The sequence below is a fragment of the Saimiri boliviensis genome, chromosome 17 (genome assembly GCF_048565385.1).
Source record: "Saimiri boliviensis isolate mSaiBol1 chromosome 17, mSaiBol1.pri, whole genome shotgun sequence".
Classification (NCBI taxonomy): domain Eukaryota; kingdom Metazoa; phylum Chordata; class Mammalia; order Primates; family Cebidae; genus Saimiri; species Saimiri boliviensis.
The window spans coordinates 17,215,751-17,240,700 of NC_133465.1; the positions used below are offsets into that span (position 1 = coordinate 17,215,751).

At 48.2% G+C, this 24,950-nt stretch overlaps 1 non-coding gene across 1 annotated transcript; it reads right to left on the reverse strand.

Annotated features, from left to right (window-relative positions):
- Positions 1–13,309: 13,309 nt before the first annotated feature.
- Positions 13,310–13,526, reverse strand: LOC120367104 (small nucleolar RNA U3). The gene has a single exon (XR_005581587.1). It is a non-coding gene; the product is annotated as a small nucleolar RNA U3 (small nucleolar RNA).
- Positions 13,527–24,950: the final 11,424 nt, after the last annotated feature.

The window sequence follows — 24,950 nt, forward strand, 5'->3', positions numbered from 1 at the left end:
CACGGCACCGGATACTGGCCCCCAATTCACCAATTTGCCAGAAACCCTCCATCTTTTCCTAAACCCTGGTGCCTCTTGTAATGCCCTAGTCCCTGGCACTCAGGCCCGTGCGAACCACCACCTCCATCTGCCCCTACAAACAGCCCCCATTCTCAGCCTTTGTCATCTCCTTCGCTCTAAACAAACCCTGGGCTTCAGCCACCGCAAGGGGCCACACCACACTCTCATTTCAACCCTGGACTTTTCTACATGCGGTTCCTCTACCTGGTGGTCTCCTCTTTCTGCACCCAGGAGACTCCTATTCATCCACCAAAGCCCAGCTCAAAATGTACCTTTTCTGGTTTAAACACTGGGCACCTTAGGTGAGGCTTAAATCCTAAGGTCAAGAAGAATTGTAGGCCGGGTACGATGGTTCATACCTATAATCCCAGCACTTTGGGAGGCCGAGCCAGGGGGAATCACTGGAAGTCAGGAGTTCAAGACCAGCCTGGCCAACATGGTGAAGCCCCATCTCTACTAAAAATACAAAAAACTGCTGGGCACAGTGGCACGTGCCCGTAGTCCCAGCTACTTGGGAGGCTGAGGTGGGAGGATCGCTTGAGCCCAGGAGTTCTGGGCTGTAGTGTGCTATGCCGATCGGGTGTCCACACTAAGTTCAGCATCAATATGGTGACCTTCCAGGAGTGGGGGGCCGCCAGGGTGCCTAAGGAGGGGTGAACCAGCACAGGTTGGAAATGGAGCAGGTCAAAACTCCCATGCTGATCAGTAGTGGGATCGTGCCTATGAATAGCCACTGCACTCCAGCCTCGGCAACATAGTGAGACCTCGTCTCTAAAATAAATAAATAAATAAAATAGAAAAAATTAGCCAGGCGTGGTGATGCGTGTCTGTAATCCCAGCTACTCAGGAGGCTGAGGCATGAGAATCGCTTGAACCCAGGAGACAGAGATTGCAGTGAGCCAAGATTGTGTCATTGCTCTCCAGCCTGGATGACAGAGGCAGACTCCTTAAGAAAGAAAGAAAAATAAATAAATAAATAAATAAATAAATAATAAATCTCTACCTTTCCGTAGTGGGTTTGTTATGGGCAGTGGCGTCCGTGTGGCAATTCTGAAACTGTTTTGCAACTGTTGAAGGATACAGCACAAGTGAATGGGCACAGCTCCACCGTTTGGAACCAGGGTTCGCCCTGGGGAAGAAGGGAGACTCCGATGGGGAAGGAAACCAGGGCAAGCCCTGTGCTGTTGCATGGACATTGCGTCAATCTGTGTGAAGTCACATTTTTTTCTGTAAAGAAGTTTTTCTTCCTTCGTTTATATCAATATGGACTCACAGCTTCATAGTTTAGCCAGTGGATTGCAATCCAATACTATCACATTGATTTTGGTGCTAAAAATGCCCCTAAAATGCCCCTAAATAGGCCGGAAGGGTCTCCTTCAAGCTGGCTGCTCATCCATTCCACACTCCCATGTCATTCTATGAACACGGTCTGACCTTCTGGCCAATGCTATGTTCAAGACTCACCTGGAATGTTTCCTGCTCCATCCCTGGAATCAGTCATCTCTCCGAGGAGGGAGAGGATGGGATTTGTAGCATCAGATGGGATTCTGGAACTCGGATTGATCAGGGTGTGAGGTGAGCTCACTACTACTGCCGTGCCGTGGCTTCCAGCCCCTCTCGCAGACGGAGCTGGGAAGAAATGTTATACGTATGTAGGTATGTGTGTGTATGTTTAAATACATGTATATAACATGAGGTCTTAGAAATATATTTTCTTTCTTTTTTTTTTTTTTTTGAGACGAAGTCTCGCTCTGTTACCAGGCTAGAGTGCAGTGGCACGATCTTGCTCACTGCAACCTCTGCCTCCTGGGTTCAAGTGATTCCCCTGCTTCAGTCTCTCTAGTAGTTGGGATTACCGGTACCAGCCACCACGTCCAGCTAACTTTTGTATTTTTAGTAGAGATGGGGTTTCACCATGTTGGCCAGGATGGTCTCGATCTCCTGACCTTGTGATCCGCCTGCCTCGGCCTCCTAAAGTGCTGGGATTACAGGCATGAGCCACCGTGCCTGGCCAGAAATATGTTTTCTAGTGGACAGAGCATCTTCACATTTCTATATTCATGTTCATGTCTCTATGTAGATATCAATAATAGATTAAGAACTATGAATGAATCAAATGTGAAGTGCTGGGCAAAACCCCATTTCTACCAAAAACAAAACCAAAAATTAGCCAGGTGTGGTGGTGTGCACCTGTAGTCCCAGCTACTCAGGAGGCTAAGACGGGAGATCACTTGAACCCAGGAAGTGGAGGCTACAGTGAGCTGAGATAGCACCACTGCACTCCAGCCTGGGCAACAGAATAAGACCATGTCTCCAAAAAAAAAAAAAAAAAAAAAAATCAAACGTGAACTGTTGAATGCAGGTGAAGGGAATATCTGAAGGTTTGAATTTTTTCTATACGGAAAGTCAAGAAGATGGTGTGGTGGCTCATGCCTGTAGTCGAGGGGAAAAAAGGAGAGATGACAGCTGCACACCCGTCACCCCGGCGCTTTCGGAGGCCGGGCACGGTGGCTCATGCCTGTAATCCCAGCACACTGGGAGGCCGGGGCAGGCAGATCACTTGAAGTCAGGAGCTGGAGACCAGCTTGGCCAACATGGCTAAAACCCTGTCTCTACTAAAAATACAAAAAATTAGCTGGTGGTGGGCACCTGTAATACCAGCTACTTGGGGGGCTGAGATGTGAGAGCGCTTGAATCCAGGAGGCAGAGGTGGCAGTGAGCCAGGCTCATACCACTGCACTCCAGCCTGGATGACAGAGCAAGACTGTGTCTCAAAAAAAAAAAAAAAAAAAAGAGTGGAGAAGATATACGTGAACCTCCAGTTATCTTGAAACAAAAGGTTTAGAAAATAAAGTTGAGGCCGGGCACAGTGGCTCACCTCTGTAATCCTAGCACTTTGGGAGGCCGAGGTGGGTGGATCACTTGAGGTCAGGAGTTTAAGACCAGCCTGGCCAACATGGTGAAACCCCATCTCTACTGAAAATAAAAATTAGCTGGGCATGATGGTGTGCACCTCTAATCCCAGCTACTCGGGAGGCTAAAGCAGGAGAATTGCTTGAACCTGGGAGATGGAGGTTGTAGTGAGCCGAGATCACGCCATTGCACTCCAGCCTGGACGACAAAGTAAGACTCTGTCTCAGGGAAAAAAAAAAAAGAAAAAGGCCAGGCACAGTGGCTCATGCCTGTCTGTAATCCCAGCACTTTGGGAGGCCAAGGCAGACAGATTGCCTGAGATCAGGAGTTTGAGACCAGCCTGGGCAACACGGTGAAATCCTGTCTCTTTAAAAAAAAAAGTTGAGGGGAAAGAAGGGAGGCTGACAGCTGCCTCCCGCTTCTCTGGAGTCCCTGAGCCAACCAGGCAGGATGGAGCTGGCCCTGACCTCACTCAGCCTCATTCCAGGGCTCCTCCATGCTGCCCTATACTCAGAGACCCCTGCCTCTGGCTGCCCCCAACCCCAAGGGCGACAGGATGTTATGAGGCAGCTCTTTCTGGCTCCGATGCAGCTGAGGTTTCAAAGCCTCAGAATGATGCAGTGGAGGGGTGGGGATCTGCCCCCTGAGGTGCTTCCAGTCACATGAGGGGAGGAGGACTTCCCCTTATGAAGCTGAATGTGTGTCCCCTGGGGCTGGTGGGACAGACAGCTAGTTTATTTTTACGTGTTTTAGAAGTATTCTCACACATGAGGCCAACAAACATATGAAAAAATGCTCATCATCACGGGTCATTAGAGAAATGCAAATCAAAACTACATTAAGATACCATCTCACGCCAGTTAGAATGGCGATCATTAAAAAATCTGGAGACAGCCGGGCGCAGTGGCTCAAGCCTGTAATCCCAACACTTTGGGAGGCTGAGGCGAGTGGATCATGAGGTCAAGAGATCGAGACCATCCCGGTCAACATAGTGAAACCCCGTCTCTACTAAAAATACAAAAAATTAGCTGGGCATGGTGGCGCGTGCCTGTAATCCCAGCTACTCAGGAGGCTGAGGCAGGAGAATTGCCTGAACCCAGGGGCAGAGGTTGCGGTGAGCCGAGATCGTGCCATTGCACTCCAGTCTGGGTAACAAGAGCGAAACTCTGTCTCAAAAAAAAAAAAAAATCTGGAGACAACAGATGCTGGAGAGGATGTGGAGAAATAGGAACACTTTTACACTGTTGGTGGGAGTGTAAATTAGTTCAACCATTGTGGAAGACAGTGTGGCGATTCCTCAAGGACCTAGAAATAGAAATTTCATTTGACCCAGCAATTCCATTACTGGGTATATATCCAAAGGATTATAAACCGTTCTACTATAAGGACACGTGCACACGAATGTTCATTGCAGCACTGTTTACAATAGCAAAGACCTGGAACCAACCCAAATGCCCATTGATGATAGACTGGACAGGGAAAATGTGGCACACATACACCATGGAATACTATGCAGCCATCAAAAACGATGAGTTCGTGTCCTTTGTAGGGACATGGATGAACCTGGAAACCATCATTCTCAGCAAACTGACACAAGAACAGAAAATTAACCACATATTCTCACTTATAGGTGGGTGTTGAACAATGAGAACACATGGACACAGGGAGGGGAGCATCACACACTGAGGTCTGTTGGGGGGAAAGAGGGGAGGGACAGCGGGGGGTGGGGAGTTGGGGAGGGATAGCATGGGGAGAAATGCCAGATATGGGTGAGGGGGAGGAAGGCAGCAAATCACGCTGCCATGTGTGTACCTAGGCAACAATCTTGCATGTTCTTCACATGTACCCCAAAACCTAAAATGCAATAAAATAAAAAAAGTATTTGTTCTCGGCCAAGTTCTTTACAAAGAGGTAAGTGACCAACAGTTGGTAGATGTCAGAGCTGGGGTTCAAATCTAGACAGGCCTGAGGGCCAAACCATGCCTGCAACTCCTTCACCGCATGGCTTCAACCCGGAGGACTCACACACAGCGTGGCTCAGGCCAGAGTGGGGAGCCTGGGCTGTCTACTGGACGGTGAGCTCAGGGAATGGAGTGAGGTGAGCAGCAAAGCTTTGTTAGAGGATAAATCAGCCCCAATTCTGCAAGACCAGAGATGACCCCACAAATGGGACTTGACCGAGAGTACCCTTGAGGACTGCAGCACCCCAAAGGAGGCAGACGCTGGGGCCTGGAATGAGGAGCTATCAGCAGCTGGAGGCTTGAGCCAGGCATGGTGGCTCATGCTGTAATCCCAGCACTTTGGGATACAAAATACAAAAGTTAGCCGGTGGTGGGTGCTTGTAATTCCAGCTACTTAGGAGGCCGAGGCAGGAGAATCACTTGACCCTGGGAGGCGGAAGTTGTAGTGAGCCAATATCGCACAACTGTACTCCAGCCCAGGTGACAAGAAAACTCCATCTCAAAAAAAAAAAAAAAAAAGAAATTAGCTGGGCATGCTGGTGCATGTGTGTGATCCCAGCTGAGGCAGGAGAATCACTTGAACCCAGGAGGCAGAGGTTGCAGTGAGCCGAGATTGTGCCATTGCACTGCCTCCTGGGCAACAAGAGCAAAACTCTGTCTCAAAAAAAAATAAATCAAGGCCAGGCGCGGTGGCTCACACCTATAATCCCAGCACTTTGGGAGACCGAGGCGGGTGGATCACAAAGTCAAGAGATCGAGACCATCCTGGTCAACATGGTGAAACCCCACCTCTACTAAAAATACAAAAATTAGCTGGGCATGGTGGCATGTGCCTGTAATCCCAGCTACTCGGGAGGCTGAGGCAGGAGAATTGCCTGAACCCAGGAGGCGGAGGTTGCGGTGAGCCGAGATCGCGCCATTGCACTCCAGCCTGGGTAACAAGAGCGAAATTCCGTCTCAAAAAAAAAATCAATCAATCAATCAATCAATCAATCAATAAGGAGTTGTGGAGACCAAGGTTTTATTGTGCAGATGAAGCCTCCAGGTAGCTGGCTTCAGAGAGAATAGAGTGTAAATGTTTCTTATCAGACGTAAAGAGTCTGCTGTATCAGTAATTCCAAGAGTGAGGAGGTTACAATGAGGCATGTCCAGCTCCCCCTTCCCATCATGTCCTGAACTCATTTTCAGGCTGACTTTGGAATGCCCTTGCTGAGAGAAGAAACCCATTCAGATGGTTGAGAGGCTTGGATTTTGGTTTTGGTTTAAACAGGTCCCTTGAAAGTTGCTCACAGGAGGAAAAACCAGCTCTGGCCACTGGCCACACGAGCCAGGGCAGACCCAACCACTGCCTCGGTGTTGAAACCCTAACCCCCTGTGACCAGCTGAGTAATGGGCCCAAAGACATCCAGGTCCTGATCCCGAGAACTTGGAATGTTTTCTTATATGACAAAAGGGACTTCGCAGGTATGTCTGTGTTAAGTCTTGAGATGGGACGGAAACCACAGTTTCAATGCAGTCTGAGTTCTGTAATTATTAGGCTGGACTAATTGCTAGACCCTGGGACACTCCAGAAAGGCTGGCTGGAGTTTTTTCATCATCAGAGATTGGCTGAAGCACCTGAGGGAACTCCCTGAATTTTTTTTTTTTTTTTTTTTTTGAGACGGAGTTTTGTTGTTGTCACCTGGACTGGAGTGGAGTGGTGTGAGACCAGCCTGGCCAACATGGTGAAACCCTGTCTCTACAAAAAATACAAAAATCAGCTGGGCATGGTGGTGAGCGCCTGTAATCCCAGCTACTCGGGAGGATGAGGTGGGAGAATTGCTTGAACTCAGGAGGCGGAGGCGATCCTACCTGACCAACATGGAAACCAGCCTGGACAACATGGAGAAACCCCGTCTCTTCTAAAAATGCAAAATCAGCTGGGCACGGTGGCACAAGCCTGTAATTCCAGCTACTCAGGAGGCTGAGGCAGGAGAATTGCTTAAACCCCAGAGGCGGAGGTTACAGTGAGCTAAGATCATGCCATTGCACTCCAGCCTGGGCAACAAGAGCAAAACTGTCTCAAAAAAAAAAAAAAAAGAAAGAAAGAAAAGAAAAGAAAAAGAAGAGAAAATTTGCATAGCTTAACAGCTGGGTATGGTCAGGGAAAAAGAAAGAAAGCCCTTCCAAAACCACTGTCACCCCAGGGTGACTGCAGGCACACCCCAGGCACGCCCTGAGAACAGCAGCAGAAGAGGAGCGTTGTAGGGAAGAAATAGACTTCACTAAAATAATTCAGCCAGTCACTAAACAAATAAACAAGAAAATAATAACAAGCCCAGGTCAGGGGAAACTCATATGCAGAATTGCTACATATATTATTTAAAATGTCCAGCTTCCTATGAAAAAAATGAAGCATGCAAAAAACAAACAACAGCAACAAACAGGAAAGCATGACCCACGTGTCAGGGGAAATCCAGGCGAAGGAAACTGCCTGTGAGAGACCACGTGTTGGATTCATTAGAAAAAGACTTTATTCTCCTGATGGTGGTTTTAAAAAGAAAAAAAAAGAAAAGAAAAAGTCTTTACAGTAGCCATTATACACATGTTCACAGAACTAAAGGAAACCGTGACTAAATAAAGAAAGGAATGCATGATGACAGTGTTTCATCATCGGAATACCAGTAAAAAGACTGAAATTATAAAAAAAGAACCAAATGTAAATTATGGAGTTGAAATAGCCGGGCGCAGTGGCTCACCCCGGTAATCCCAGCACTTTGGGAGGCTGAGGCAGGTGGATCACCTGAGGTCAGGAGTTCAAGACCAGCTTGACCAACACGGTGAAACCATATCATCTCTACTAAAAATACAAAATTAGCCAGGCATGGTGGCAGGCGCCTGTAATCCCAGCTACTTGGGAGGCTGAGGCAGAAGAATCACTTGAACCTTGGAGGTGGAGGTTGCAGTGAGCCGAGATTGTGCCATTGCACTCCAGCTTGGGCAACAAGAGTGAAACTTCATGTAAGAAAGGAAGGAAGAAAGGAAGGAAGGAGGGAAGGAAGGAAAAAAGGAAGGAAGGAGGGAGGAAGGGAGAGAGAGAGAGAGAGAGAAAGAAAGAAAAAGAAAGGAAGGAAGGAAGGAAAAGAAAGAAAGGGGAGGGAGGGAGGGAGGGAGGAGAAAGGGAGGGAGGGAGGGAGGGAGGGAGGGAAGAAGAAAGGAAGAAAAATAGAGTAACTGAAAGAAAACATTCACCAACAGGATTAGCCAGCTGATTTCAAAATTCATATGGAATTGCAAAGGATCTAGAATGGATAAAGAATAAAAATTGGCTGAGTGTGGCGGCTCATGCCTGTAATCCCAGCACTTTGGAAAGCCCAGGCAGGAGAATCACTTGAGTCCATGATGTCAAGACTGCAGTGAACCGAGACTGCACCACTACACTCCAGGCTGGGCAACAGAGCAAGACCCCCTCTCAAAGAATAAAAACCAGAAACAACAAACAAACAAATAATAATAATTAAATAAAAATAAGAAACGGGTACATTTTCATGTCTTGTATTTGGCAATGGAACCTTAGATATGATACTCAAAACACAAGTAAGAAAAAAAAAGATAAGTGTGTTTTATCAAAATTAAAACTTTTGTTCATCAAAGGACACTTTCAAGAAAGTGAAAAGGCAGGCTGGGCACCGTGGCTCATGCCTGTAATCCCAACACTTTGGGAGGCCGAGGCGGGTGGATCACAAGGTCAAGAGATCAAGATCATCCTGGCCAACATGGTGAAACCCAGTCTCTACTGAAAACGCAAAATTTAGCTGGGTGTGGTGGTGTGTGCCTGTAATCCCAGCTACTTGGGAGGCTGAGGCAGGAGAATTGCTTGAACCCGGGAAGCAGAGTTTGCAGTTAACTGAGATCACGCCATTGCACTCCAGACTGGTGACAGAGCAAGACTATATTCAAAAAAAAAAAAGAAAGAAAGAAAGAAAAGGAAAGAAAGTGAAAAGACAACCTATAGAATAGAAGAAAATATTTGCAAATCAAAAATCTGGTGAGAGTCTCATATCCAGAATATACAAGAACTCATAGAATTCAATAGCAGAACACAAACAACCCTATTTAAAAACGGGCAAAGGGGCCGGGCGTGGTGGCTCACGCCTGTAATCCTAGCACTTTGGGAGGCTGAGGTGGGCGGATCACCTAAGGTCAGGAGTTCAAGTCTCTACTGAAATACAAAAATTAGCTGGGCATGATGACCAGTGCCTGTAATACCAGCCACTCAGGAGGCTGAGATGGGAGAACTGCTTGAACCCAGGAGACAGTGGTTGCAGCGAGTGGAGATTGCACCACTGCACTCCAGCTGGGCAGCTGAGCAAGACTATGTCTCAAAAAAAAAAAAAAAAAAAAAAAAAAAAAAAAAAAATGGCAAAGGATGCTAAAAGACTTTTCCCCACATAAGGTCTACAGACAGCTCCCAGCTCATGAAAGATGCTCAGCCGCATTTGTCATTAGGGAAATGCAAGTTGAAGCCACAGTGAGAGCCCCTTCCCCTCCCTAGGATAGCTAGGAAGTCATGCCTGCTGTCTTGATGACCCTGGGCCCCTGTCTGCTGCCTGCCCATGCTGGTCCCTGAGCTCCATTGAGTGGACTCATTGCTGGCTCCTGGCCCTACCAAGTTGTACTCTGGAACACCTCGGTGTTCCTAGAGTGAAAAGACTCATTCATTATGGTCAGTCAGGTCCTTCCAGGGCTAAGAGACCCTCCAGAGTGGCCCCAGGGTGGCCCCCGTCTGTCCCTAACTTTGGATCCTGAAAAGGAAGCCCTGAGTTCTGCCCAGTTTGGTCCTTTGAGGGTGAGCAGGAGATCCCACTATTACCCAAGCCTGGCTTTTCCGGGCATGTAAGTTGGGGGACAGTGGGGATCACAGCTCAGGAACCGCTCCTGCAGCCCCAAGAGCCTCTCCCACCCCACAAGTCCACCCTTGACCTCTTCTCCGAGCACCAAATGCCTCTTGGGCGCCACCCCCTGGACATTCTTCAGATGTACAACGGCCCCCATACAACTCATCATTTCATTGATCCTCCTCCCATGTCCCCTACTCGGCTTCCTCCACCTCCTCTCCTGATGGGTCCCTCACCTGCCGAGTTGCTCATGTAGAATCCTGGACTCCCCTGCAAAAAGTACCCCCCACTCCACCCCCATTCCTACAATCCCTACATCGAATAGTCACTCGGCCTGAAGCCACACTTCACTGAGCGTGATTGAGATTTGTGTTCTCAGCACCGCAGTCCCCCTTCCTTCCAGTCCGTTCCCATCTTGAGGCTGAGAGCTAGAGGGTGGGCTCTCCTGCCTGATATTTGAGTCTGTGCAGGGGCTTACGAGAGTGACCTAGAAGGGAGGGGCAGACGTCAGGGCCTTAGGGGCACAGCAGGAGGAGCCAGGACAGAGAGGAAAGCTTCCCGTGCTAGGGGCAGGCCAGGGTCTGGGGTCCTCCTCAGGGCTCAAGATGTGGAAAAAAGCCCTCCCTCCCCGTGCAGTGGAAGGGAAGGGAATGGCAGGGCCCTCCCAAGGTTCAAGACCAGCCTGACCATCAGGGTGAAATCCCATCTTATAAAAATAATAATAATAATAATAAATTAATAAATAAATAAAATTAGCCAGGCTTGGTGGCATATGCTTGTAGTCTCAACTACTTGGAACTTGGAAGGTTGAGGGAGAAAGATCTCTTGTGCACAAGAGTTCAAGGTTAGAGTGAACTATGATTGGGCCACTGTACTCCAGTCTGGGAGACAGAGCAAGACTCTGTCTCTTAAAAAACCAGAAAGGGGCCGGGCGAGGTGGCTCACGTCTGTAATCCCAGCACTTTGGGAGGTCGAGGCGGGTGAATCACAAGGTCAAGAGATCGAGACCATCCTGGTCAACATGGTGAAACCCCGTCTCTACCAAAAATACAAAAAAAAAAAATAGCGGGGCATGGTGGCACGTGCCTGTAATCCCAGCTACTCAGGAGGCTGAGGCAAAAGAATTGCTTGAACCCAGGAGGCGGAGGTTGCGGTGAGCCGAGATAGGGCCATTGCACTCCAGCCTGGGTAACAAGAGCAAAACTCTGTCTCAAAAAAAAAAAAAAAAAAAAAAAAAAGCCACCAGAAAGGGCTGGGAGCTGTGGCTCATGCCTGGAATCACACTTTGGGAGGCCGAGGCAGGTGGCTTGCCTGAGCCCAGGAGTTCGAGACCAGCCTGGGCAACATAGTGAGACTTCGTGTCTACAGAAAAATTTAAAATTAGCCAGCCATGGTGGCACATGCCTTTTGTCCCAGATACTCAAGAGACTAAAGTGGGAGGATCACTTGAGTGTGTGAAGTCGAGGCTGCAGTGAGCCATGATTGCACCACAGCACTCAGATCAAGACCGTGTCTCAAAGAAGAGACCTGAGAACAAACTCTTGGACTCCCTCCTTCTTTCTCTCCTTCCCTCCCTCCCTCCCCACGGTGTGAGCACACATCCACAAGCCGAGAGAGGGGCAGCAGAATGAAACCTCCCTCACCCGCACCTTGAATGGTCTTGCACTTTCAGCCTCCAGAACTGTGAGAAATAAATGTCTTTCTTTCTTTTTTTTTTTTTTTTTTGAGACAGGGTCGGGCCTTGTCACCCAGGCTGGAATGCAGTGGCACCATCATGGCTTACTGTAGCTGCAGCCTCAACCTCTCAGGCTCAAGCAATCCTCCCACCTCAGCCTACAGAGTAGTTTGGACTATAGGTGCCCACCACCATGCTTGGCTAACTTTTTGTATTTTTAGTAGAGATGGGTTTTTGCCATGTTTGCCAAGGCTGATCTTGAACTCCTAGACTCAAGCAATCCTCCTGCCTGGGCCTCCCAAAGTGCTGGGATTATAGGTATGAGCTATCTTGCCCAACTAAGAACTATAAGAAATAAATTTCTGTTATTCAAGCCACAAAGTCTGTGGTATTTTATTATGGAGCCCAAGCAAAGACAAGCAGCTTCTTCTAAAACTAAACATAGTCTCACCATATGATCAGCACTCATGCTTCTTGGTGTCTACCCAAATGAGTTGAAAACGTATGTACACGCAAAAACCTGCACATATATGCTTATAGCAGCTTTTTTTTTTTTTTTTTTTTTTTTTTTTTTTTAAGCAGAGTTTCGCTCTTGTTACCCAGGCTGGAGTGCAATGGTGCGATCTCGGCTCACCGCAACCTCCGCCTCCTGGGTTCAGGCAATTCTCCTGCCTCAGCCTCCTCAGTAGCTGGGATTACAGGCACGTGCCACCATGCCCAGCTAATTTTTTGTATTTTTAGTAGAGACGGGGTTTCACCATGTTGACCAGGATGGTCTTGATCTCTCAACCTCGTGATCCACCCGCCTCGGCCTCCCAAAGTGCTGGGATTACAGGCTTGAGCCACCGCGCCCGGCCACTTATAGCAGCTTTATCCATAATTGCTGAAACTTGGAACTAAGACATTCCTAAATAGAGCCAGGGATGGTGGCTTGTGCCTGAAATGCCTGCTACTTGTGCAGCTGACACAGGCAGTCACTTGAGATCAGGAGTTTGAGACCAGCCTGAGCAACAGAGGGGTAACCCATTTCTATAAACAATACTTTTAGGGCTGGGTGCTGTGGCTCACGCCTGTAATCCCAGCACTTTGGGAGGCTGAGGCAGGCAGATCACGAGGTCAAGAGATTGAGATCATCCTGGCCAACATGGTGAAACCCCGTCTCTACTAAAAAATACAAAATTTAGCTGGGCGTGGTGGCACGCACCTGTGGTCCCCAGCTATTCAGGAGGCTGAGGCAGGAGAATTGCTTGAACCTAGGAGGCGGAGATTGCAGTGAGCCGAGATTACACCACTGCACTCCAGCCTGGCACCTGGAGGAGACAGAGCGAGACTCTGTCTCAAAAAAAAAAAAGAAAAGAAAAGAAAACCAAAACAAAACAAAACCAAAAAACCCAACAACTTTTAGGGCCAGGTTCGGTGGCTCATGCCTGTAATCCCAGCAATTTGGGAGGCCGAGGCGGGTGGATCACAAGGTCAAGAGATCGAGACCATCCTGGTCAACATGGTGAAACCCCGTCTCTACTAAAAATACAAAAAAACAAAAATTAGCTGGGCGTGGTGGCGCGTGCCTGTAATCCCAGCTACTGAGGAGGCTGAGGCAGGAGAATTGCCTGAACCCAGGAGGCGGAGGTTGTGGTGAGCCGAGATCGTGCCATTGCACTCCAGCCCGGGTAAGAAGAGTGAAACTCCGTCTCATAAAAAAAAAAAAAGCGATTTAACAGACCACCGAAAAATAAACACAAGTAAAACACTCGCCGTCCACACAGATACACTTCTTTTTAAAGCAAACCATCGATCTACCATTAAACAAACTAATAAAGGAAACCACTCAGACTGCGTTTTCTCCCTCTCACCCTCCACAAAGAAGGAGAAGAACGATCATCAACGGTAATCGGCAGTCGGCACAAAGCAACGCCGAGAACCAACTTCACGCTCAGGAGAAAACGCTGTACCTCCTCCGCGTGGTTTCCGGTGCTCTACACGTTCAGAGAAACTTCTCTAGTAACAAACTATAGAAATGATCCCTGAAAGTATAGTCTTACCGTCAGCTTGCGGCCTCCGCTGGGCCTACATTCCCCGCACACTTTTCACTGATGGCGAGATACTTTCGCTAGTTCTGGTTCCATTAGGAAATAAATAGACCGATTGTCAGCAACATCTTTTCGAATACTATCACTAACAACATATGTTAACGTTTTCGGTGGAAACATAATTTTTAAAAATGGTTTTAATTTAAAAAGTTGAAAAACAGGCTAATTAGCATAATAGTGAATGACAGCCAATCACAATCTGAATTTTGACAGCAGGCCGTGTTTGCTCCCGGTGCGGCGCGCCTGCCAGTGATCCGGTAATCCCACGCGGAAGACGGGGCAGGAGCATCCTTTGTTCTGTGAGTTTGAGACCAGGCTAGGCAACATAGTGCGATCTCGTCTCTACCAAGTGGGGAAAAAAAGCAAAACTGAGCTGGGCGTGGTGGCACCGCCTGTAGTCCCAGCTAAACTGGATAATCGCTTGAGCCAGGAAAGCTGGCTGAGTTTGAAGCTGTAGTAAGCTTTGATCGCCCCATTGCACCCCAGCCTGGGAGACAGAGTGAAATCTTGACTCTTAAAAACATTTTTTAAAGGGAGGATGGTATAAAATCGACATAAAACAGGCCGGGCGCGGTGGCTCAAGCCTGTAATCCCAGCACTTTGGGAGGCCGAGGCGGGTGGATCACGAGGTCAAGAGATCGAGACCATCCTGGTCAACATGGTGAAACCCCGTCTCTACTAAAAATACAAAAAACTAGCTGGGCATGGTGGCGCGTGCCTGTAATCCCAGCTACTCAGGAGGCTGAGGCAGGAGAATTGCCTGAGCCCAGGAGGCGGAGGTTGCGGTGAGCCGAGATCGCGCCATTGCACTCCAGCCTGGGTAACAAGAGCAAAACTCCGTCTCAAAAAAAAAAAAAAAAAAAAAAAAAAAAAAACAAACCAAAAAATTAGCTGGGCATGGTGGTGCGTGCCTGTAATCCCAGCTACTCAGGAGGCTGAGGCGGGAGAATTGCCTGAACCCAGGAGGCGGAGGTTGCGGTGAGCCAAGATCGCGCCATTGCACTCCAACCTGGGTAACGAGCGAAACTCTGTCTCCCAAAAAAAAAAAAAAAAAAAAAAAAAAATCGACATAAAATGTACCATTTTAACCATTTTTCATATGTACTATTCAGTGCCATTAAATACATTCATGTAACCAATGGTACGTAACCGTCACTTTTATCTCCAGAACTTTTTCAGCATCCCAAACTGAAACTCTATACCCATAAAACAAAATTCCTTTTCCTCCCTCTGCCCAGACCCTTTTAACCACTATTCTACTCTCTGTCTCCATGAATTTGATTCTTGTAGGTACTTCTATAAGTGGAAACATGCAATATTGTCCTTTTGAATCTGGCTTATTTCACTTAGAATTATGTTTTCAAGGTTCATTCATGTTGTAACATGTTACAGAATTTCACTTCTTTCTCAGGCTGGAGTGCAATGATGCATGACCGCTCACTGCAGCCTTGACCTCCAGGGCTCAGGTGATTCTCCCACGTCAGCCTCCTGAATAGCTGGGACTACAGGCACATGCCATCACACCCAGCTAATTTTTGTATCTTTTGTAGGGAGAGGGTTTTACCGCATTGCCCAGGCTGGTCTTGAACTCCTAAGCTCAAGGGATCCACCTGCCTAGGCATCTCAAAGTGGTGAGACTACAGGCATGAGCCACCACGCCCAGCTCTTTTCTTAATTACATTTTTGAATTGGCCCTTGCTAGTGTATAAAAGCAGACCAGGCACAGTGGCTGTAATCTCAGCTCCTCCAGAGGCTGAAGCGGGAGAATCACTTGAACCCAGGAGGTAGAGGTTACGGTGAGCGAAGATTGTGCCATTGCGCTCCAGCCTGGGCAACAAGAGAGAAACTCCCCAGCAAAACAAAACACACACACACACGCACACACACAGAACTGGTTTTTGTGGGTTGATCTTGTGTCCTGAAACTCTGCTGAATTTGCTGATTAGCTCTAGTAATTTTTGTGGGTATATTCTTTGGGATTTTCTGTATTTATAGGGATAGTTTTATTTCTTCTTTCCCAATTTGGTGCCTACTATTGCTTTTCCTTACCTAAACGCTCTGGCTACAGCTTCTAGTAAAATGTTGACTAGGCTGGGCGTAGTAATCCCAGCACTTTGGGAGGCCAAGGCGGATGGATCGCGAGGTCAGATGATCAAGACCACCATGGCGGGGCGCGGTGGCTCATGCCTGTAATCCAAACACTTTGGAGGCCAAGGTGGGCGGATCACCTGAGGTCGGGAGTTCAAGACCAGCCTGATCAACATGGTGAAACCCTGTCTCTACTAAAGATATAAAAATTATCTGGGCGTGGCAGTTTGCGCTAGGTCCCAGCTACTCTGGAGGCTGGGGCAGGAGAATTGCTTGAGTAGCAGTGGTAAAAGTGAACCTCTGTGTCTTGTTCCTGATCTTAGAGCGAAAACTTTTAGCCTTTCACCACTAAGTATGATGATAACTGTGGGTTTTTCACAAATACCTTTTCTAATGTTGAGGCAATTCCCTACTTTTCATAGTTTTATGTGTGTTTCAATCACAAAATGTTAGAATTTCTTAGATGCTTTTCCTGTGTCAGCTGGAATAATCGTTCTTTTCCCTTTGTTCTGCTAATGTGGTATTTGACATTAATTGATTTTCTTATGTTGAGCCACCCCCTTGCATTCCTGGGATAAATCCCTTCCTTTTTCTCAGCCACAGCACCTGAGTAAAGCCTTCTTCCTTGGCAATAACCATTGTCTCAGTGATTGCCTTTCTGTGAAGTGAGCAGCAGGCCCTGGACCAAACCCCTAGTGTTTTCATAATACCAGGATGGCGAGTAGCCTCCAGATGCTGGAGGACTCAAGAAGGAATCCTCCATTCGAGGCTTCAAATGACCCTGTCAACAGATTGATTCCTGACTTTGAACTTCCAGAACTGTGAGAGAATAATTTCCGAGTTTGCCTTTTCTTTTCTTTTTTTTTTTTTTTGATGGAGTCTCACTTTGTCACCCAGGTTGGAGTGTAGCATCTTGATCTGGACTCACTGCAATCTCAGTCTCCTGGGTTCAAGTGATTCTTGTGCCTCAGCCTCCTGAGTAACTGGGATTATAGCCACACGTGACCACGCCTGGCTAATTTTTGTGGTGGTGTTTTTTTTTGTTTTTTTTTTTTTTTTAAGATGAGGTTTCACCCTATTGGTCAGGCTGGTCTCGAACTCCTGACCTCAGGTGATCTGCCTGCCTCAGCCTCCCAAAGAGCTAGGATTACAGGTGTGAGCCACTGTGCCCAGCTTAATTTTTGTATTTTTATTTGAGACGGGTTTTTGCCACGTTGGCCAGGCTGGTCTTGAACTCCTGACCTCGAGGCATTTGCCTGCCTTGGCCTCCCAAAGTACTGGGATTATAGGCACAAGCCACCATGCCCAGCCTAATTTCTGTGTGTGTGTGTTTTTTTTCAGACGGGTTTGCTCCTGTTGCCCAGGCTGGAGTGCAGCTCTTGGTGTCTACCCAAATGAATAGAAAACGTACGTCCCCACAGAAACCTGCACACATATGTTTATAGCAGCTTTATCCATAATTGCCAAAACTTGGAACTAAGATGTTTCTAAATAGAGCCGGGGGCAGTGGCTAGTGTCTGTAATCCCTGCTACTTGGGCAGCTGAGGCAGGCAGTCACTTGAGATCAGGAGTTTGAGAGCAGCCTGAGCAACAGAGGGGGAACCCATCTCTATACAAACTGCTTTTAGGGCTGGGTGCAGTGGCTCATGCCCATAATCCCAGCACTTTGGGTGGCCAAGGCAGGTGGATCACCTGAGGTCAGGAGTTCGAGACCAGCCTGGCCAACATGACGAAACCCGTCTCTACTAAAAATACAAAAAATTAGCCGGGCATGGTGGCAGGTGCCTGTAATTCCATATAACTGGAAGACTGAGGCAGGAGAATCACTTGAACCCAGGAGGCAGAGGTTGCAGTGAGCCAAGATTGCGCCATTGCACTCCAGCCTGGCTGACAAGAGTGAAACACCTACTCAAAAAAAAAAAAAAAAAAAAAAAAAAACCTTAAAAAAAAAATAGGCCAAGTGCAGTGGCGCACGCCCATAATCCCAGTACTTTGGGAGGCTGAGGTGGTGGAGGTCAGGGGATCAAGATCATCCTGTTCAACATGGTGTGAAACTCCATCTTTACTAAAAATACAAAAATTAGCCAATATGGTGAAACTCCGTCTCTACTAAAAAAATTTTAAAAATTAGACAGGCGTGGTGGCACACACCTGTAGTCCCAGCTACTCAGGAGGCTGAGGCAGGAGAATCACTGGAACCCAGGAGGCAGAGGTTGCAGTGAGCCAGACCCTATCTCAAAAAAAAACCAAAAAACTTACCTGTACATCGCTCATTCATCCTATAAAGGTAGACTGAGGCTGTGTGGAGAGAATTCTATGATAATATTCATGAAATATAAAATCCCACAGATAGTGGGAGATTTATTGTTTTTTTTCAGTATACTTTCTAAGTGGCTTGGATTTTTTACTGTTGAGTGTGTTTATAAAACAAGTACTTTAAATTTTTAAAAAATTTAATGAAGTAATGTGACATTTCTTGCACCTTTGAGTTTGTGGGCAAATATTCATGAATTTATATTTGGATGTATGAGTTTGTTGTGAGAAAAAGACCACAAATCCATGTATGAAAACCCAAAAACCCAATGTGGTTATTATGAAGGGTAGGATTATAGGTAAGTAGGTTGGTTGGTTGTTGAGACAGGGTCTTGCTCTGTCACCCAGGCTGGAGTGCAGTGGTGTGATCACTGCCGACTGCAGCCTCAAACTCCTGGGCTCAAGTGATCCTCCCACCTCAGCCTCCCAAGTAGTTGAGACCATAGGAACTCGCCACCATGCCTGACTTTTTTTTTTTTTTTTTTGAGATGGAGTTTCGCTCTTGTTAACCCAGGCTGGAGTGCAATGGCACGATCTCGGCTCACCGCAACCTCCGCCTCCTGGGTTCAGGCAATTCTCCTGCCTCAGCCTCCTGAGTAGCTGGGATTACAGGCACACGCCACCATGCCCAGCTAATTTTTTGTATTTTTAGTAGAGACGGGGTTTCACCATGTTGACCAGGCTGGTCTCGATCTCTTGACCTCGTGATCCACCCGCCTCGGCCTCCCAAAGTGCTGGGATTACAGGCTTGAGCCACCGCGCCCGGCGCCTGACTTATTTTTTAATTTATGTACTGTAAAAACAGGATTTCGCTGTGTTGCACAGGCTGGTCTTGGTCTCTTAGCTTCAAGTAACAGTTCCACTTCAGCACCCAGAAGTGCTGGAATTACAGGTGTGAGCCACCATGTCTGGCCCTAGATTTTTTTTTTCAGGTGCATTTTTTCATATTCTTTTTCCTCTTCCCCCTCCTCTTCCACTCCCCCTCCTCCTTTTCCTTCTATTTCATTTTCTTTTTTTTTTTTTTTACTTTTTTTTTTTTTTTTTTTGAGACGGAGTGTCGCTCTCGTTACCCAGGCTGGAGTGCAATGGTACAATCTCGGCTCACCGCAACCTCCGCCTCCTGGGCTCAGGCAATTCTCCTGCCTCAGCCTCCTGAGTAGCTGGGATTACAGGCACGTGCCACCATGTCCAGCTAATTCTTTGTATTTTTAGTAGAGACGGGGTTTCACCATGTTGACCAGGATGATCTCGATCTCTCAACCTCGTGATCCACCCACCTCGGCCTCCCAAAGTGCTGGGATTACAGGCTTGAGCCACCATGCCCAGCCCTATTTCATTTTCTAATCCTGTCATTCCCTCACTCACCACTCTCAGTACTAGGCACTAGAGAAATAAAAATTCCTTAAATTAGGCCGGGCGCGGTGGCTCAAGCCTGTAATCCCAGCACTTTGGGAGGCCGAGGCGGGTGGATCACGAGGTCAAGAGATCGAGACCATCCTGGTCAACATGGTGAAACCCCGTCTCTACTAAAAATACAAAAAAATTAGCTGGGCATGGTGGTGCACGACTGTAATCCCAGCTATTCAGGAGGCTGAGGCAGGAGAATTGCCTGAACCCAGGAGGCCGAGGTTGCGGTGAGCCGAGATCGCGCCATGGCACTCCAGCCTGGGTAACAAGAGCGAAACTCCGTCTCAAAAAAAAAAAAAAAAAAAAAAAAAAAATTCCTTAAATTGTGTGGCTTATTAAATGGCCCCGGCCTCTGCGCACAGTTTCCCAACCAGTCTGGGGAAAAATAGATTCACAAACGAGGTACCTTATATTCACATTATTTAATCCTTACAGTAACCCATTTTACGGGTGGCCAGATTAAGAGCCTTAGCCTAGCAATGGAGGAGCTCGGATTCAAACCTGCATCGGGGGCGCCGGGAGCGCGGTTCCTCCCAGGGCTGCTGGGTTTCTTGGTCGCATCCCAAGGTAGCCCCATCGGCCAGCGCCTCAACCTATGGCTGCCTCTGCCCCCTTGCGGCGGCTCCCAGAACTACAGGTCGCCTTCCGGTCCCAGAAGTGAGTAAGGGGTCCCCGGGGGCTGTGCTAAAGAGGGTCTGGCAGGGCCACTCCACAGCCCACAGTACCCAGGCCACACAGACATGGAACGCAAGAGAGAGAATGGCCTACCCACGCATCGGTACCCACAGACGCAGAGACCGAGGCAGAAATAACGAGATCTGCCGCAGCCCGGCCTGGAGCCGGAACAGACAGCCGCTCCGCAGACTGTAATGGGACTGGGGTGAGGCCAATTTTTTTTTTTTTCTCTCTCTCTCTTTTTTTTTTTTTTTTTTTTTTTTTTTTTTTTTGAGACGGAGTTTCGCTCTCGTTACCCAGGCTGGAGTGCAATGGCGCGATCTCGGCTCAGCGCAACCTCCGCCTCCTGGGTTCAGGCAATTCTCCTGCCTCAGCCTCCTGAGTAGCTGGGATTACAGGCACACGCCACCATGCCCAGCTAATTTTTTGTATTTTTAGTAGAGACGGGGTTTCACCATGTTGACCAGGTTGGTCTCGATCTCTCGACCTCGTGATCCACCCGCCTCGGCCTCCCAAAGTGCTGGGATTACAGGCTTGAGCCACTGCGCCCGGCATTTTTTTTTTTTTTTTTTTTTTTTTTTGAGACGGAGTTTCGCTCTTGTTACCCAGGCTGGAGTGCAATGGCGCGATCTCAGCTCACCGCAACCTCTGCCTCCTGGGTTCAGGCAATTCTCCTGCCTCAGCCTCCTGAGTAGCTGGGATTACAGGCACATGCCACCATGCCCAGCTAATTTTTTGTATTTTTAGTAGAGACGGGGTTTCACCATGTTGACCAGGATGGTCTTGATCTCTCAACCTCGTGATCCACCCGCCTCGGCCTCCCAAAGTGCTGGGATTACAGGCTTGAGCCACTGCGCCCGGCTTTTTTCTTTTTTTTTTTTTTGAGAGAAAGTCTTTATGCATCGCCCAGGCTGGACTGCAGTGGCTCAATCTCGGCTCACTGCAACCTCCTCTTCCCGGGTTCAAGTGATTCTCTTGCCTGTCAGCCTCCTGAGTAGCTGGGATTACAGGCATGCACCACCATGCCCACACCTGGCCATTTTTTTTGGGGGGGGGAGCGGTATTTTTTTTTAGTAGAGGCGGGTTTCATCATGTTGATCAGGCTGCTCTCAAACTCCTGACCTTGTGATCTGCCCACCTCAGCCTCCCGAAGTGCTGGGATTACAGGCATGAGCCACCACAGGACCACTCTTGTGATTTTACTACACGCTCCTTCAACTATAACCACTAAATAAAACTTAAAATTGTTATATAAATAGATGAGGGGGTTGTGTGTTTGTTTGTTTGTTTGTTGAGAGAAGGTCTCGCTCTGTCTCCCAGGCAGGAATGCAGTGGTGCAATCTGGGCTCACTGCAACCTCCACCTTCTGAGCTCAAGTGACCCTCCCACCTCAGCCTCCCGAGTAGCTGGGACTACAGGCACGTGCCACCATGCCCAGCTAAATACCGCATTTTTTTGCAGAGACGGGTCTTGCCTTGTTGTCGAGGCTGGTCTTAAACTTCTGGGGTCAAGCCATCCTCCTGCCTCAGCCTCCCAAAGTTGCTGGGATATAGGCATGAGCCACACCACCTGGTCAGTACATGTACTTAAAGGGAACCTTATCTGTTGCTACTCTTAAGTGGAAACTTTGTGTCACTTTCATAGATAATAATACTGAAAATGAATAGGATAAAAACAAAACAATGTTGCTAAATTAAAAGTGAGTTTTAGCAAAGTATGAGGACAGTTTTGCAAACATGTTTCATATTCCCACTCAGTAGACACAAATTTTCACAAAATAACATTCTTTCTTTTCTGATATTTTCTGTCATTCCATCTGTTTCATTGTATTTTTTTTTTTTTTTTTTTTTGAGACGGAGTTTCGCTCTTGTTACCCAGGCTGGAGTGCAATGGCGCGATCTCGGCTCACCGCAACCTCCGCCTCCTGGGCTCAGGCAATTCTCCTGCCTCAGCCTCCTGAGTAGCTGGGATTACAGGCACGTGCCACCATGCCCAGCTAATTTTTTGTATCTTTAGTAGAGACGGGGTTTCACCATGTTGACCAGGATGGTCTCGATCTGTCGACCTCGTGATCCACCCGCCTCAGCCTCCCAAAGTGCTGGGATTACAGGCTTGAGCCACCGCGCCCGGCCATTGTATTTTTTAAAGCACATTAAAGCACTCAGTGGGTAGAGGCAATAAGCATAAAAACAGGTCGGGGTTGAGGCTGAGTGGTGGTAGTGGGAGGCTCATACCTTTCACGTTTGTACATGTTCAGATTTAATTCGCAAATTAAAAAGAGGTTAAAAAAACTAGTTTGGATTCAGTATTACATCTCACTAAGTCGTCACACCCCATAACTGGAAAAACCATGTGCTAACACTGTGCAGAGATTTTACCTGGCATAATCAACAGACTGAAAGCAAATTAAGAAGGAAATTGCCTCCTCACTGTAGTTGATTATCTACTGAGTGGCCACCAAGAATGTCTCGCTGCCCTGCATAGTCTGCCACCCCCACTGTGTAGTCCGCCACCCCCACATCCAGAGGTGAAGCCTATTCCCCGGACCCTTGCATCTGGCTTGGCCCTGTGGCTGTTTTCACTGCTAGAATGCACCACCCCTAGAATGCACCAGAAACAATGTTCTGGGACTTCCGAGTTAAGACCTCAAGAGGACTAGCAGCTTCTGATTGCTATCATTTGGGATGCTCCTTCTGGAAATGAGCCACCATATTGTGAGGAAGCCCAAGAAGAACTGAGGCCCTGGGCTAACAACCCCAGCTAAGCTTCTAGCTGGCAGCCAGCAGCAACTGCCAGCCACATACTTCCAATCCATGCCTATGGCTTCCCACTGCAAAAACACAGGATGCCCAGTTAAAATTGAATTTTGGAAAAACAGTGAAAAATTATTCAGTATAAGTGTGTCCCAGTTAACATGGGACATTCTCATACAAAAAAAAAAAAATCATTTATTGTTTTAGAATTTAACTGGGAGTCCTGTATTTTTATTTGATATACTCAACAACCCTACAGACTGTATCTGGCTTGAAGAGAATGCTCAGCTCGGGCGAAGAGCAAAGGAACAATAAGGACAAGCGCCAGCCTCTCCAGCCCTGCTTGGGACACTTCTGAGCCATGCTGGCCCAGGGGAACTGAGCCTCTGCCACCTGCAGTGGTGACTCGCTCCTTCCTGGCTTTCACCCCTTCCTCTCACTTCCCCACACCCCTGCTGGTGCTTCCCAGGGTCATCGCCCAGAGAAACTCCCAGTAGCCAAAGTCTTGTCTCAGGGTCTTTCTTAGGAGAACTCTAACCAAGACAGGAAGAGCTCTGTAAATGCTCACTTTAATGATGGCCGTTATTCCAATTATTCACTCCAATTTCCTCTCACCATACAGGAAAGTAAACAGGAAGGTAATAATCACAGCTAACATGAATTAAGCACTTACTGAACATGATACATGTTCCAGATGTACTACCTCGCTTCTCACCAATAATCCTCTAAAATATCTTTTTATTTATTTTTTGAGATGGAGTCCTGCTCTGTCAGCAGGCTGGAGTGCAGTGGCACCATCTCGGCTCACTGCAACCTCCACCTCCCAGGTTCGAGCAATTATCTTGCCTCAGCCTCCTCGAGTTACTAGGACTACAGGCACAGCCATCACGCCCAACTAATACGTTGTATTTTTAGTAGAGATGGGGTTTCACTGTATTAGCCGGGATGGTGTGGGTCGCCTGACCTCATGATCTGCCCTCCTCGGCCTCCCAGAGTGCTGGGATTACAGGCGTGAGCCACCATTCCCGGCCCCGGCTTCACTTCTTTAAGCACTCACCCTGTGCTAGAGAACTGACATTCCACGCTGTGTGTATTGTTTACTGCCTGTCCCCTCTGCGTCAGCTTCCTGAGCCGGTGACTTTCCTCATCCTGGTCCCTGCTGTGTCCCTGGTGCCCAGCTCAGTATCTAGCCCACGGTAAGTACTCAGGAAAGAGTTGTGGAATAAATGGATACATTTTGTGGAAGGGGAAACTGAGTCTCAGAGCGGAAGATGATTTGCTCGAAACCACAGGAAAATGAGAAGGCAGGTCAGGGATATGAGCAGGGTCTGTGGCTCCGAGACTGAGGCTCCTCTCCAGGTGAGTCTTCCCGGGATTCTAGCCTTATTTGGAACTCCAGGGCTCCTGACCTGAGCCTGGGGCAGAGCTGACACCCAGGCGGGCGGAGGCTGCGCTGCTAGCTGAGAGTCGCCAGCAGAGGGCACTGTCTACATGTATCCAGGCGCAAGGAGACTCCGATAGGGCAGAATCCTGGGAAGAGGGAGCGGCGGATGGGGGTGGGGGCAACAGGATGAGGAGACTGAGGCAGGGGGGCTGTGAGAACTTGCAGGAGAACCTTTACCAGCTGGATGAAGGCAGGTTTCCCAGGAGTTTAACTGTATCCTGAAAAATAAATGGGAGGTGTAGTTTGAGAAAGCGAAGTGTGTTCCAGGTGGAGGGAACAGCATGTGCAAAGGCCCAGAGCCACCTCCGGATCTTTTCAGTATGCATCTTGGTCAGAGGACAATGGTCGGGCCGGGCCGCCTGCATGGCCCCTGGTAGTCTTCAGGAAAGATGGAGGGGTGAACGAAGGTGCTCCTGCTGAAACTTGATTAGGCCCAGGCATGGTGTCCCAGCACCTTGGGAGGCCAAGGTGGGAGGAAGGAGCTGAGCGGCCTCCCACAGGCCTGTCCAGCCGCTGGGGCCGTGCAGCACAGCACTTCCCAGGTGCATCAGCATTGAGTGTTTCCTGAATGCTGCTGCCGCCTATCCTCATTTAGGAAGGCAACAAGAGACCCGCAAGGGCTGGGGCCAGCCCATGGTCTCCCTTGCTCACAGCCCTGGGCTGGAGTCTTTGCACAGAGCTAGCTCCTGGTCGG